The sequence below is a fragment of the Moschus berezovskii genome, chromosome 1 (genome assembly GCF_049115385.1).
Source record: "Moschus berezovskii isolate FMDL1 chromosome 1, NW_MosBer_1.0, whole genome shotgun sequence".
In the NCBI taxonomy this organism is placed as follows: domain Eukaryota; kingdom Metazoa; phylum Chordata; class Mammalia; order Artiodactyla; family Moschidae; genus Moschus; species Moschus berezovskii.
In genome coordinates, this window is record NC_142460.1 from 20,668,927 (window position 1) to 20,681,637 (window position 12,711).

General features: G+C 48.2%; 1 long non-coding RNA gene across 1 annotated transcript in view; it reads left to right on the forward strand.

Moving 5' to 3' along the window:
- LOC129552647 (uncharacterized) overlaps positions 1 to 12,291 on the forward strand; it is an 87,471-nt gene extending 75,180 nt beyond the window's left edge. The window contains exon 6 of the long non-coding RNA XR_008685277.2: positions 10,743 to 12,291. This is a non-coding gene — a long non-coding RNA (uncharacterized LOC129552647). The remainder of the gene's footprint in view (positions 1 to 10,742) is intronic.
- Positions 12,292 to 12,711: the final 420 nt, after the last annotated feature.

Genomic DNA, 12,711 nt, shown 5'->3' on the forward strand with positions numbered 1-12,711 from the left:
GATCCGATGTGTCTCAAGAGGCCCGTAAAATTTCTCCTACATTTTGTCCACCCGTGGATACTGTGACCTGACGTGACCCAAGCAGAGATCCGTCTTGGCAGTGCTTTCAGGGTGGACTGAGCGTTCGGGCTGCGGCCGAATTGACAGAGTTTGCTTTAGTCAGGGATGATGGCTTCTGGTGGGAGTGGAAGGCAGGTGGCGCAGGGAGCCGTGAACTTTGTCACAGAGCAGTGAGTTCTGTAAGATTCACAGCAGTTCCTTCCAGTTCTGTCAGAATGAGCTGGAGTGACTACAAATGTCTTATGGGCTCCAAGTAACGATGCAAACTGAGCCTTATTTCGACCTCAAACTTGTGGCAGGGTTACGAGTGGCGGGGAGACCTGAGATGGACAAAATGTGAATTCTTTTCACTGAAAGTATTTTATCTCATTTATTTTAGTAACTCAAATTAAATTAGTGCAAAGAGATGAAAAAAAAATATGGACCCTGTTTTTATGGGTTTTTTAGTCTATTACAGCTCATCTATTCAGGGGATGTGTCTTCATTGTTGAAATCCCCATGGTTGGTTAAGAAGAGCCCAAGAAAAAGGCTGGTTTTACTTTGAAATCCCTGAAAGCCTGGAGGCTTTTCTTCACGTCTCTAAACATGGGAGGGGAGCAATAAATCTCTCTGGCTTATTATACATTTGATTCAACAACCGGATGCCTTTGAGCCAGCATTTTTTTGTTTGTTTTTGAGACTGTTCTGATGTTATCTCGTCAATGCGTTTGAACTTCACACTTCTTATTCTTTTCTATCAGAGAGGACCCAGGAATCACAGCCACTTTTCAATACCATTTCTGGCAATAGTAAGATCATCTTAGTGAATTCGCCTGATTTTAGCTAAGTCTACCTGATCTTGAAAGAAATAGAAGCAAATAAAAACTGTCATTTTGATGAAAATGTACTAGATGTAAAACCTCCAAATGGGGAATTTCCTGGCAGTCCAGTGGTTAGGACTCTGTGCTTTCACAGCTGAGGGCCTGGGTTCGATCCCTGGTTGGGGAAGTGCGATCCCGCAAGCTGCAAGGCATGGCAAAAAGACCTCAAAAGAAAGCAGAACAGACCCCTCCAAGTGTTAGAAGTGCTTTGCAGACATAAGAGTATTTAAACAATAAGGGAATCCTCACTATGCCCGCCATCATGGCCGGCACCATCAGCAGAAGCCCATGAGCCAAGGCTGTCGAGAATTACTGACCCTGCAAAGAGCAAGCACTAAAGCGCCTCTGGCCAGCTCAGTGCTAGCTTCCAGTGGCCCCTGGTTTTTACCATCTTTACAGGGCAACGGTTTTAGCAAATATGGCTCTTTAAGGCTGTCTCCTGGCTTCACTAAGTTTTCTTCGGTGCTATAGGAAAAATAAAGCTGGTGATTGAATCAAAACTCACAAAACTCAAACTCAAAATAGCCACCAGAAATTTTGAATGCAAAGATTTAATAGGTGACATTTCCCCTTGTTTCGTTTTATTTGATTAATTAATTTATTTTAATTGGAGGCTAGTTACTTTATAATATTGTAGTGGTTTTTGCCATACATTGACATGAGTCAGCCACGGGTGTACATGTGCTCCCCATCCTGAACCCCTCTTCCACCTGCCTCCCCATCCCATCCCTCTGGGTCATCCCCGTGCACCTGCCCTGAGTGCCCTGTCTCATGCATCAAACCTGGACTGGCGATCTGTTCCACATACGGTAATATACATGTTTCAATGCTGTTCTCTCAAATCATCCCACCCTCACCCTCTCCCACAGAACATCACTCATTATCCGAGAAATGCAAATCAAAATCACAATGAGGTACCATCACACGCTGCTCAGAATGGCTGCCATCAGAAAGTCTACAAACAATAAATGCTGGAGAGGCTGCGGAGAAAAGGGAGCCCTCTTACACTGTTGGTGGGAATGCAAACTAGTTCAACCACTATGGAGAACAGTGTGGAGATTCCTTAAAAAACTGGAAATAGAACTGCCATACGACCCAGCAATCCCACTGCTGGGCATACACACCAAGGAAACCAGAATTGAAAGAGACACATGTGCCCCAGTGTTCATCATAGCACTGTTTACAATAGCCGGGCCATGGAAGCAACCTAGATGTCCATCTGCAGACGAATGGATAAGAAAGCTGTGGTACATATACACAATGGAGTATTACTCAGCAATTAAAAAGAATGCATTTGAACCAGTTCTAATGAGGTGGATGAAACTAGAGCCTATTATACAGAGTGAAGTAAGCCAGAAAGAAAAACGCCAATACAGTGTACTAACGGATGTATATGGAATTTAGAAAGATGGTAACGATGACTCTTATTTTGTTTTTAAAAATAACTTTCCTTATTTACTTGTTTGCTCAGTTTTGGGTCTGCGGGGACTCTGTTGCTGCTCGGGCTCCTCTCTAGCTGCGGCGCTCAGGCTTCTCGTCGTGGCAGCCTCTCTTGCTGCAGAGCAGGGGCTGTAGGCGCGCAGGCTCTAGTGGCTGCCGCTCACTGGCTGCTCAGGCTTCTCGTCGTGGCGGCCTCTCTTGCTGCAGAGCAGGGGCTGTAGGCGCGCAGGCTCCCGTGGCTGCCGCTCACTGGCTCTAGAGCACGGTCGCAGTGGTTGTGACACACGGGCTTAGTTGCTCCAAGGCGCGTGGGATCTTCTCAGACCAGGAATTGAGCCTGTCTCCCCTGCTCTGGTAGGCAGAGTCTTTACCACTGAATCACCAGGGAAGTTCCCCCCCTCAACCTTCAACCATTTCTAAAAGAGCTATATAAGATACACACGTGTTTTTCAATTTGAGCAACATGGATGTAACTTTCTTATGAAAATATTTCACTGATTTTACTATGCTGTTTAAGAAATTCGGAGATGCTCTGGGTTTTATAAAGCCAAGGCTGGGAATGGCCATTCCAGATAGATCTGCTGCTTTGTTTTGGCACTTGTCGTTGAACTTTCCCCGATTCCAGAGAGTGGGAAACGAGAAGCTAGACTCACTGAGTTGTGATTGGCTGTGGTGAGCCAGATGGTGTGATTTGGATAGGGTTGAGCTATAACGCGGCCCAGACATTTCATTTTTTTCACGATTAAACTTTTTATTTTGTATTGAAGTATAGCTGATTAATGGAGCTTCCCAGGTGGTGCTAATGGTAAAGAACCCGCCTGCCAATGCAGGAGACATTAGAGATGCGGGTTCAATCCCTGGTTTGGGAAGATCCCCCAGAGGAAGCAATGGCACCCCACTCCAGTATTCTTGCCTGGAGAATCCCATGGACAGAGGAGCCTGGTGGGCTACATCCTTGGGGTCACAAAGAGTCGGACACGACTGAACAACTGAGCATGCATGGATGCAGGAGGTCATGAGACTGGTTTCTGGTCTGTTGGTCAGGATGTAAATAGAAGAGTAATGCCATAGCTTTTAAGGACATTGCTTAAGAGGTGGCCTGGTTTGTTTCTAAAGAAGGGACATGATAGCAGACACTTAAAAATTAGTATTTTTCTTTCTCCCTCATACATCGCTGACCCTTTTCGGCACTAACACATGTGGAGTTGGTGTCTTTCGGGGAGTTTGGAATAAGATAGAACAGATGGAAATCCTTATTTTACCACTTGTTAACTACTTTTGGGCAAGTTGCTCAGCTGTTTTTGCCTTTGTTTCCTCATCTGAAGAAGTAAGAATAATATTCCCTGTATTGTAGGGTTACCATGAGAATTAGAGTGGGATGCACACTAGAGTGGGTTGCCATTCCCTTCTCCAGGGAATCTTCCCAACCTGGGGATCGAACCTGGGTCTTCTGCATTGGCTACAGATTCTTTAGCACTGAGCTGCCACACAATAGTGGGAAGGGGCTCACAAAGGCTACAGTGGGGGCTGGGAGAAGTGGGAGGAAAAGTTCTGTAAGTTGTTAATTTATAATAAATCCCCAAAGAGATGGTCTTTCAAGTACATCCTTATCCAAAACTTTGTAAACAGGGGAAATGTTCTTAGGAGAGAGAAGGAATTTTTTCTTTTAGCATAAAGCTGACTTTCTAATTATGGGCTTCCCTAGTAGCTCAGCTGGTAAAGAATCCGCCTGCAATGCAGGAGACCCTGGTTTGATTCCTGGGTCAGGAAGATCCGATGAAGAAGGGATGGGCTACCCAGTCCAGTGTTCTTGGGCTTCCCTGAAGGCTCAGCTGGTAAAGAATCCGCCTGCAATGTGCGAGACCTGGGTTTGAGCCCTGGGTTGGGAAGATCTCCTGGAGAAAAGAAAGGCTACCCACTCCAGTATTCTGGCCTGGAGAATTCCACGGACTGTATAGTCTATGGGGTTGCAAAGAGTTGGACACGACTAAGCGACTTTCATTTTCACTTTCTGACTTCCTAATATTCAAGGAATGCTTAGAAGTGTAGCCAGTAGAAAATAGTCCTTTGTCCCTGGGACTTCAAAAAGGCAACATTATCTTGATGGAACTCAGTCTCATCACCTGTGAAATGAAGAGTATGTGGTACCAACTACCTTCTGAGCTCACGCACAGCTGGATGTCTGCGCCTTTTATGTCACACCGCAAATGAAAACATTTTATCAGACGGATCACATTTAAGATACACACTTTTCTTTCTTGTCTGGAAGTCTTTGCAGTGGCAGCAGGCTGGGATTATGTCCAGGATGAGACAGTTTTCTTGGTAGGCTGGTTTTCTTGCTCTTTAGGTCAAAACTCTCTTTTCATATTTCAGTCTATCCCAAACGTGTGGGAGGTGTCCTTGACGTTGAATTATAGGCAGAGAGTCAGTTTATCAACACCAAGACCAACATCGCTGACTTTGGTAAGAGAGAGAGATAGAAGTGGAGAGAGAGGAGGAAAACCATGACTCGTGATACATTCTGGGTTGCTTGTTTTTGTTTTTATTTTGGAAGGAGTGGGGGGGGGGGCAATGTGCTGATTAGAGAAAGTCTAGAAAGAACAAGATTCTTAAAAACAAATCCACAGTGAAGCCCAGGGGGTGGGTATTTCCCACAGATTTTCAGGGCTTCTTTGTGTTGTCATGGGGATATTAGTCAATGTTTGTGTCTTATTTTGGAGTCACTATGAGTGACACATGTTCAAGGAGCTATGGCTCAGCTGCTAAACTATTTTCAAAGGAAAAGTGTGTGTTGTGGTTTCCGAACAGTGGGGCCCTGGTACAGGTAATATCACACTCAAAAGCGCTCTTTTGTGCTACATGAATGAATCCTGCCAAACCATGTGGATTAATTTTAGCTGAAATTTTTTAGGTTAAAGTTAAGCTTGTGCAGTGACATCTGAGAAAAATATGTTGGAAATCTAGGGAGAACTAGAGTCAATGGGATCTTTAAGAAATTGACTCTTTCCATTATCTTTCTTTTTTTCCTTCCCCACAACTGTTTTTCTTTTCTTACACTGAGTCTGTATAAGAAAACAAGACTTGCCTTGATATGAAGTCTTTACTGGTAGATTAAACAGCTCAAGTTTATCCAATCATTTACTCCATGTCTTTTCTGTTAAGAACACTAGGTAACCCTTATTTTGGAGAAGGCAATGGCACCCCACTCCAGTACTCTTGCCTGGAAAATCCCATGGATGGAGGAGCCTGGTGGGCTACAGTCCATGGGGTTGCTAAGAGTGGGACACGACACAGCGGCTTCACCTTCACTTTTCACTTTCATGCATTGGAGAAGGAAATGGCAGCCCACTCCAGTGTTCTTGCCTGGAGAATCCCAGGGACGGGGGAGCCTGGTGGGCTGCCATCTATGGGGTCGCACAGAGTCGGATACGACTGAAGTGACTTAGCAGCTTAGCAGCAAGCTTTATTTATCATTCTAGTCAGCAGAGCAACTAGAAATGCATCCATTCATTCATTCAACAAGCATTCAGGGAGCACCTTCTCTGTGTCAGGTCCTTGGGCATGGAGTGGTATCTTGTGGAATTCTAATTCAAGGATTGCATGTCACAGGGACCCCCTTAGTACCATTGCACTCATTTTCTTATGTAAGTACCTATGTATATGACATATAAGTTACCAGAGACAGCTGATGGTCATAAGGGTCCACTTTGAGTTCATAAAAATATATGCATGGTTCTACTGCATGTCTAAAAATCTAAGGATTTTACACTTCCTTCCAGTCCAGTTCAGTTCAGTCGCTCAGTCGTGTCCAACTCTTTGTGACCCCATGAACCGCAGCACATCAGGCCTCCCTGTCCATCACCAACTCCCAGAGTCTACGCAAACCCATGACCATCGAGTTGGTGATGCCATCCAACCATCTCATCCTCTGTCATCCCCTTCTCCTCCTGCCCTCAGTCTCTCCCAGCATCAGGGTCTTTTCAAATGACTCAGCTCTTCGCATCAGGTGGCTAAAGTACTGGAGTTTTAGTTTCAACATCAGTCCTTCCAATGAATTTTCAGGACTGATCTCCTTTAGGATGGACTGGTTGGATTTCCTTGCAGTCCAAGGGACTCTCATGAATCTTCTCCAACACCACAGTTCAAAAGCATCAATTCTTCGGTGCTCAGCCTTCTTTATGGGCCAACTCTCAAATCCATACGTGACTACTGGAAAAACCATAGCTTTGACTTAGACAGACCTTTGCTGACAAAGTAATGTCTCTGCTTTTTAATATGCTGTCTAGGTTGGTCATAATTTTCCTTCCAAGGAGTAAGCGTCTTTTAATTTCATGGCTGCAGTCACCATCTGCAGTGATTTTGGAGCCCCCCAAAATAAAATCTGACACTGTTTCCACTGTTTCGCCATCTATTTCCCATGAAGTGATGGGACCAGATGCCACGATCTTAGTTTTCTGAATGTTGAGCTTTAAGCCAACCTATTCACTCTCCTCTTTCACTTTCGTCAAGAGACTTTTTAGTTCCTCTTCACTTTCTGCCATAAGGGTGGTATCATCTGCATATCTGAGGTTATTGATATTTCTCCCAGCAATCTTGATTGCAGCTTGTGCTTCCTCCAGTCCAGCGTTTCTCATGATGTACTCTGCATATAACTGTAACCTGTAATGTGGCTAAACTCTAGTGCTTGGAACCTACCACCATGTGTAATATCATTTATTGGCAAAAACTCAGTCTAAAGTTCAAAAAAGACCAAGGGTCCAGTATAGAGGTTAGAGGGTGGTGGAAAGGGTCTTTGTGGGGAGGGGAAGTGAGAAGTGGAGGTAAGTCCCAGGCATTTCCAATAGTAATACTGTGACTTGCAGGCCCTGTGATGAGGGTGTGTGTCTTTAGCGAAGACAACCATGGAGATGCGAGGGGCCACCATCTATGTGGGCGTCACAGGGCGCTGTCAGGGGAAACCCAGTTGTCTCCCTCTCTGACCTGACAGGTGGTATTTTGGGGGAGACAGGGAGTATTTCCAGTCCATCTTGAAGGAAATCATCCCTGAATATTCACTGGAAGGACTGATGCTGAAGCTCCAATTCCTTGGCCACCTGATGTGAAAAGCCAACTCATTGGAAAAGACCCTGGTGCTGGGAAAGATTGAGGGCAGGAGGAGAAGGGGGTGACAGAGGATGGGATGGTTAGATGGCATCACTGACTCCATGGACATGAGTTTGAGCAAACTCTGGGAGATAGAGGAGGATAGAAGAGCCTGGCGTGCTGCAGTCCATGCGGTCACAAAGAGCTGGACACTACTGAACGACTGAACAACACAAAAACAGGGCTGGTTCTTCTCTGTTTGTGCTCCACAAGGTGGAGAGTCAGTGGCTCCAGGGCTCCAGCCTGGCTCCCCGGGGCTGCGGAGTAGGCAGCATAGGAGGCAGGGACTGTAGCCTTTGAGGCTCCTCTGTCCATGGGCTACTCCAGGCAAGAATCCTGGAGTGGGTGCCATGTCCTCCTCCAGGGGATCTTCCCGACCCAGGGATGGAACTTGGGTCTCCTGCCTTGAAGGCGGATTCTTTACTGACTGAGCCACCAGGGAAGCCCACTTAAAGTACTAAACCCAAACCATTCTGAGAGCTTTTGAGAAATGACTGCTGACTGACTGCCCGCCTCAAACATCTCTCTTATTCTCCCAGACTCTGACTTCCAACCAACTAGGTCACTTTGACTCAACAAGCTTAAGTGCGGGTTTTTCAAGTTGGCCCTTCGGCGTGATCTTCTCACACGACCCCAGCGAAACGTAAAGGCAGAAGTCGATGGCACAACAGAACGGGGGCGCTGGCTGTGTCCTGGCCTGATCTTTGGACTAGCAGCCTGTCTGGCATAGAGCAGGATTTGAAGTCTCCTGCTTAGGCTTTTCTTCTGCTTTATTCTACAGAATCAAAGTTTCAAAAGAGAAACACCCCTTCTGGTCATTTGAGGGGGTGCGTGGAGAGAGCCAGGGCGGAGGAAAGGATACACTGAAAGACGAGATCGCGGAGACAGGTGAAGTCCAGTGATGGCTAGCGGCCCTGTCTCGCTGCCGTCGGGCAGAAGGCCGGGAGGAGGGCGTATAAACAGAGGCATCTGGTCCCCCAGCATGGAGCGGCGGGTCCGTGAACCGTGACAGATGCAGCCTCAGCTGTGACTGGGCATGAGGCACCGGTGTCCAGGCCCGGGTCAGGCGCAGGGCCCGTTCTCGCAGTGACAGTGCGGTGTCAACCTGCCATTCTCTCTTTCTCGGGTGGTTTTTGTTTTTTTTCCTCTGAAATCTGCCAGCTCTCGGAAGCTGCATAGCCTGGGCCCCTCGGGTTCGCAGGCTGGAGGAGGCGATCAGGGAAAAGCAGTGAGTGACATCTAGAGAGGGACGCTGGAGGGGGAGCGCCAGAGCACAAGCAGCAAGCCCAGGAAGATGTGCCGGGGCAGGGAGGGGGTGCCTGGCTTTGGCGTCGTCCTGGGCAGAATTCAGTGTAGGCTGGGCACTTAGCGAGTTACCTCCGAGGGCATTTTATTTTACCGACTGGTTTTCATTGGAGGATGATTGCTTTGCGTCATGTTGATTTCTGCCCTACAACAACGGGAGTCAGGCCTAACTCTGTTTCCCCTCCCCCGAGAGCCTCCCTCCCCACTCCCACCCCAGCTGCTAGGTCGTCACAGAGCTCCAGGTCGGGCTTCCTGTGCTCCATAGCAACGTCCCACTATTTTACACTTGACAGTGTGCGAGGGTCAACGCTACTTTCTCCACTCATCCTCCCAGGAGGGCGTGTTAAGGCTTTACTTCTGGGTGTAAATGTGGGCTCTGGGGGAGACTAGAAATGTTATTTATGGAAACTTACAAGGGAATCCAGGGGTATCAGATTTCCTAAGAATCTCTTGATCTATTGGAGAAGGAAACTAAAAGAACAGGTGTATTTGTGAGGAACTCACAGTGTTCTGGCAAAAAGGCACTTTGTTCTCCCAGGTCTCCGGGGTGTTTAATTAATATAACTGCCCTCACCATGATGTGTGGGGGCAATTGGATGGAATGGACTCCATTTGGTGTTGGCTGCCAAGAATTCTGAAATCTGCTGGGAGCGACTTAAAATACCTCTCCTTTTCCCATCTTGGATTCACTGAGTTTCCCTCTCTTTCTCTCTTCCTTATTATGAAGGTGGGATGGATTTCCAGGATTTGGCTAACCAAAAAAACCCACACCGCCAGGACAGGTTTATACTTTCTATTTGTTTCTGGAAGCCTGGAGTTGGGGCTGAGGAGATGAGACCGCAGTGGGGCTCAGACGAACCTTTGTATCAGTGGGCTGAGTCTGGTGGAGAAAAGCCATGTGTCCTCCTAACCTTTCCTTCCGTAGTCAAGCTTTGGTGTTTGGATTTTCTCTTCTCCTTTCTCTGTCTCTCATTTTTAGTGCTGTGCCCCTCTTGGGGTTCATTTCTTACTTCCTTTCCACCCCTCATCCATCACGGAGGGACTAATAAGTCAGAAATGACTCAGAAATCTCTAGGCAAAGAATACTTCCCACTTGTGGGTGGAGGGACCTGACAAATACCCTAGTGATGGAGCATCCCAGGCACCTCAGGCCCCCAAAGCCCAGAAAAGTGCCTTGGGGTTGCGCTTACAGTTAGAAAGTAAGCAAGCAAACAGAAATCCTAATTTTACTTGCCACAGTCTGATTTCTGTTAAACCCAGACTGATTCCTTACGGAGGTGGATTCCTGAGCTCCTAAATCCTGTAATTTTCCATAGTGATGGAAGCTTCCTTACTTCCTTCCTTCCTCACTTTCCCCCTAGAGAGCTGTAGTCCTCACATCATCTGTCTTAGAATTTGCTTCCATCTCTCATTGGTTATGTATCCTGTGTTCTTGTTGCCATGCAGTTGCTCAGTCGTGTCTGACTCACTAGTGATATGTTCTTCTTGTTGTTCGGCTGGCTCATTCATGCTTGACTCTTTGCAACCCCATGGACCGCAGCGCGCCAGGCTTCCCTGTCCTTCATTATCTCCCGGAGTTTGCTCAAACTCGCATCCAGTGAGTCGGTGATGCCATCCAACCATCTCATCCTCTGTTGCCCCCTGCTCCTATACCTACAGCGAAGTCCGTCTGGACTCTGCAGCTCGATGCTGTTTCCTGCCTCTCTCTCCCATTGGCACTCCTGTGTGCTTGAGCTTCTCCCTCTGTGTCGTATGACTCCTCCCCACCTTCCTTCTCCATCCCTAAGGGGCTGATCACTTTCTGACACTCACCTCTGCATTTTTGTCCTACTCTAGAGTCGGACACAACTGAGTGACTGAACTGAACTGAAACTCTTTGGAGACTGGGAGTGGGATGGGCTGTGACACCCTAAACATTTCTTGGTCTCTGAATAGGAGCTGATCAAACGCATGGACGCAGTGCTGGATGAGTGGCGCTGCTTCTAGATGACGTGCTGCCCGAGGATCTCAGCCCTCTTGTTGTCCACTCTTGGTCAACACGATACCTCTCATTCGCCCGACACGACGTCTTCCCCAGAAGACTATCGCCACACTGATCACACCGGAGAGTGTGCTGAACAGCAAGTTTCCCCAGCGCTGTGGGTGCAAGGTGCCTTTCCTCTGCAAACATCTGGCCCCTTGGTAAATAGTTGCGTGCTCCCGGCCCAGCGCGGAGGCTGCACACGCTGCTCAGGGTCTGTTCTCAAGTTGTTGCAGGGACCCCGCCGTATGATGACAATTAGGAGCTGTTAGTGTGCAGATGAGGCCTGCGAGTGGCAGGTGGCGGGACTGGGCCTCAATTAACTAACAGGCCCCAAATCCCTTCCTAATGAGGCTGGGCCACCCAGATGAGCCAGGAGGCATGTGTCAGTGACAGCAACAGAGGATTTGCAGTGGAGAGGGGAGAGGCCGGTCAACAGGTACCTTGGCAGGGCCGCAGAAATAGCTGTTCTGGAAGGGTGTCGTGGCTCAGAAAGAACCCTGAGCCAGCCGGCTGTGGGTGGCCTGCAGGGGGCAGCACGGGTGGGACTTGGTGGGACTCCTTTGATCTTTCCCAGTGGCCCCCTCCTGGGTCAGTTCATCTCCTTGGTGTGTCCGAGTGAAGCATGAGACTGTCCCTCAGGATAAGTGGTACATGGGACACGGCAGGCCAGCAGGCAAGATAATGATGTCAGACACGCAATAAAGGACGATTGTCTTGAGTGGAATTTGAATTCTAAATCAGACTCCGCAATAACCACAGCAAGTGTCACGTTGGGCTCTGTAGTTAAGGGCCGGTTGCCATTTCCATTGCAAATCTTCAGGGGGCTTTGTGTGGATTCGTCATCTGAGCAGATATGGGATGGAGCTCTGTCTGGCTCCCTGTGAGAGCGCTTATGAATTAGACAGGACAGCAAAATGTTAAGAACGCACCCAGTGTTAGCAACGGAGGTATCCCTGGCAGAATTCTGGGCTCCTTGCTTTGCTTCAATCCCTCACCTGAAATGGCTTGCTGGGAAGATTTGAGACTGGCCCCAGAGTGTGAATCTCCCCAGGGTTTGAAGAACTTGAAATAAATCGGTTCTCTCACACCTCTGCTGCTGTGGGTAGGAGGGCACCGATTATACATGCGTTTTCCCTGGACGGCAGCTTGTGCCCCAGGGAGTCTCCAGAGGGGCCTTTGTGTGTGCACGGTTCCCTAATCATAAGCCCATATTCCAGCATGTGGGTCGGAGCTGTGCTTAGAGCTGATTATTTATTATCCCTCCCTTCCTTCTTCTCTTGTAGCACCAAAATGGTGTTGGAGACAGTCTGATGCCCTAAATGTAAGACAGAGGGCCAGCGCTGGGGCTGCAACTGCCCCTTTGTCCACACGTGTGACAGTGTTTGGATAATATTATGAACTGTATGTGCCAGGCTGCGGAGCTCAGACACAAAGGGGTAGACCAAGACCCCCCGGGGACCACCGCGCCCTCCTCTCCTACGGCCGTCTCTGGTCCAGACAGTGCGTGACTGAACACCTCCGCCCTTTCTTTAACAACGTTGATGCCACACGTATGTCTAGAAAGAGGAGTCTCCTCCTCTCGAAAGGGGGACTCTGCCAAGTTTTACTCATCCAGCTGACTTTATCTTTGCCTGTTTGCAGCTCTGTGTCTTGGACGAGTGGAGATGCTCTATTGAGCTCTGTGGCACATGTTTGTCTATTTGTTTAATGACCTGTTGCTGCTCTTGTTCTCAGCGGCGCTGGGTCTTCGTGGCGGCGTGGGCTTTTCTCTGGTCAGGGCGAGCAGGGCCAGCTCTCAGCTGCAGTTCCAGGCTTCTCTGCTGCGGAGTGCCGGCTCTAGGGCTCTCCAGCCAGCTGTGAAGCATGGGCCCCAGGGCACAG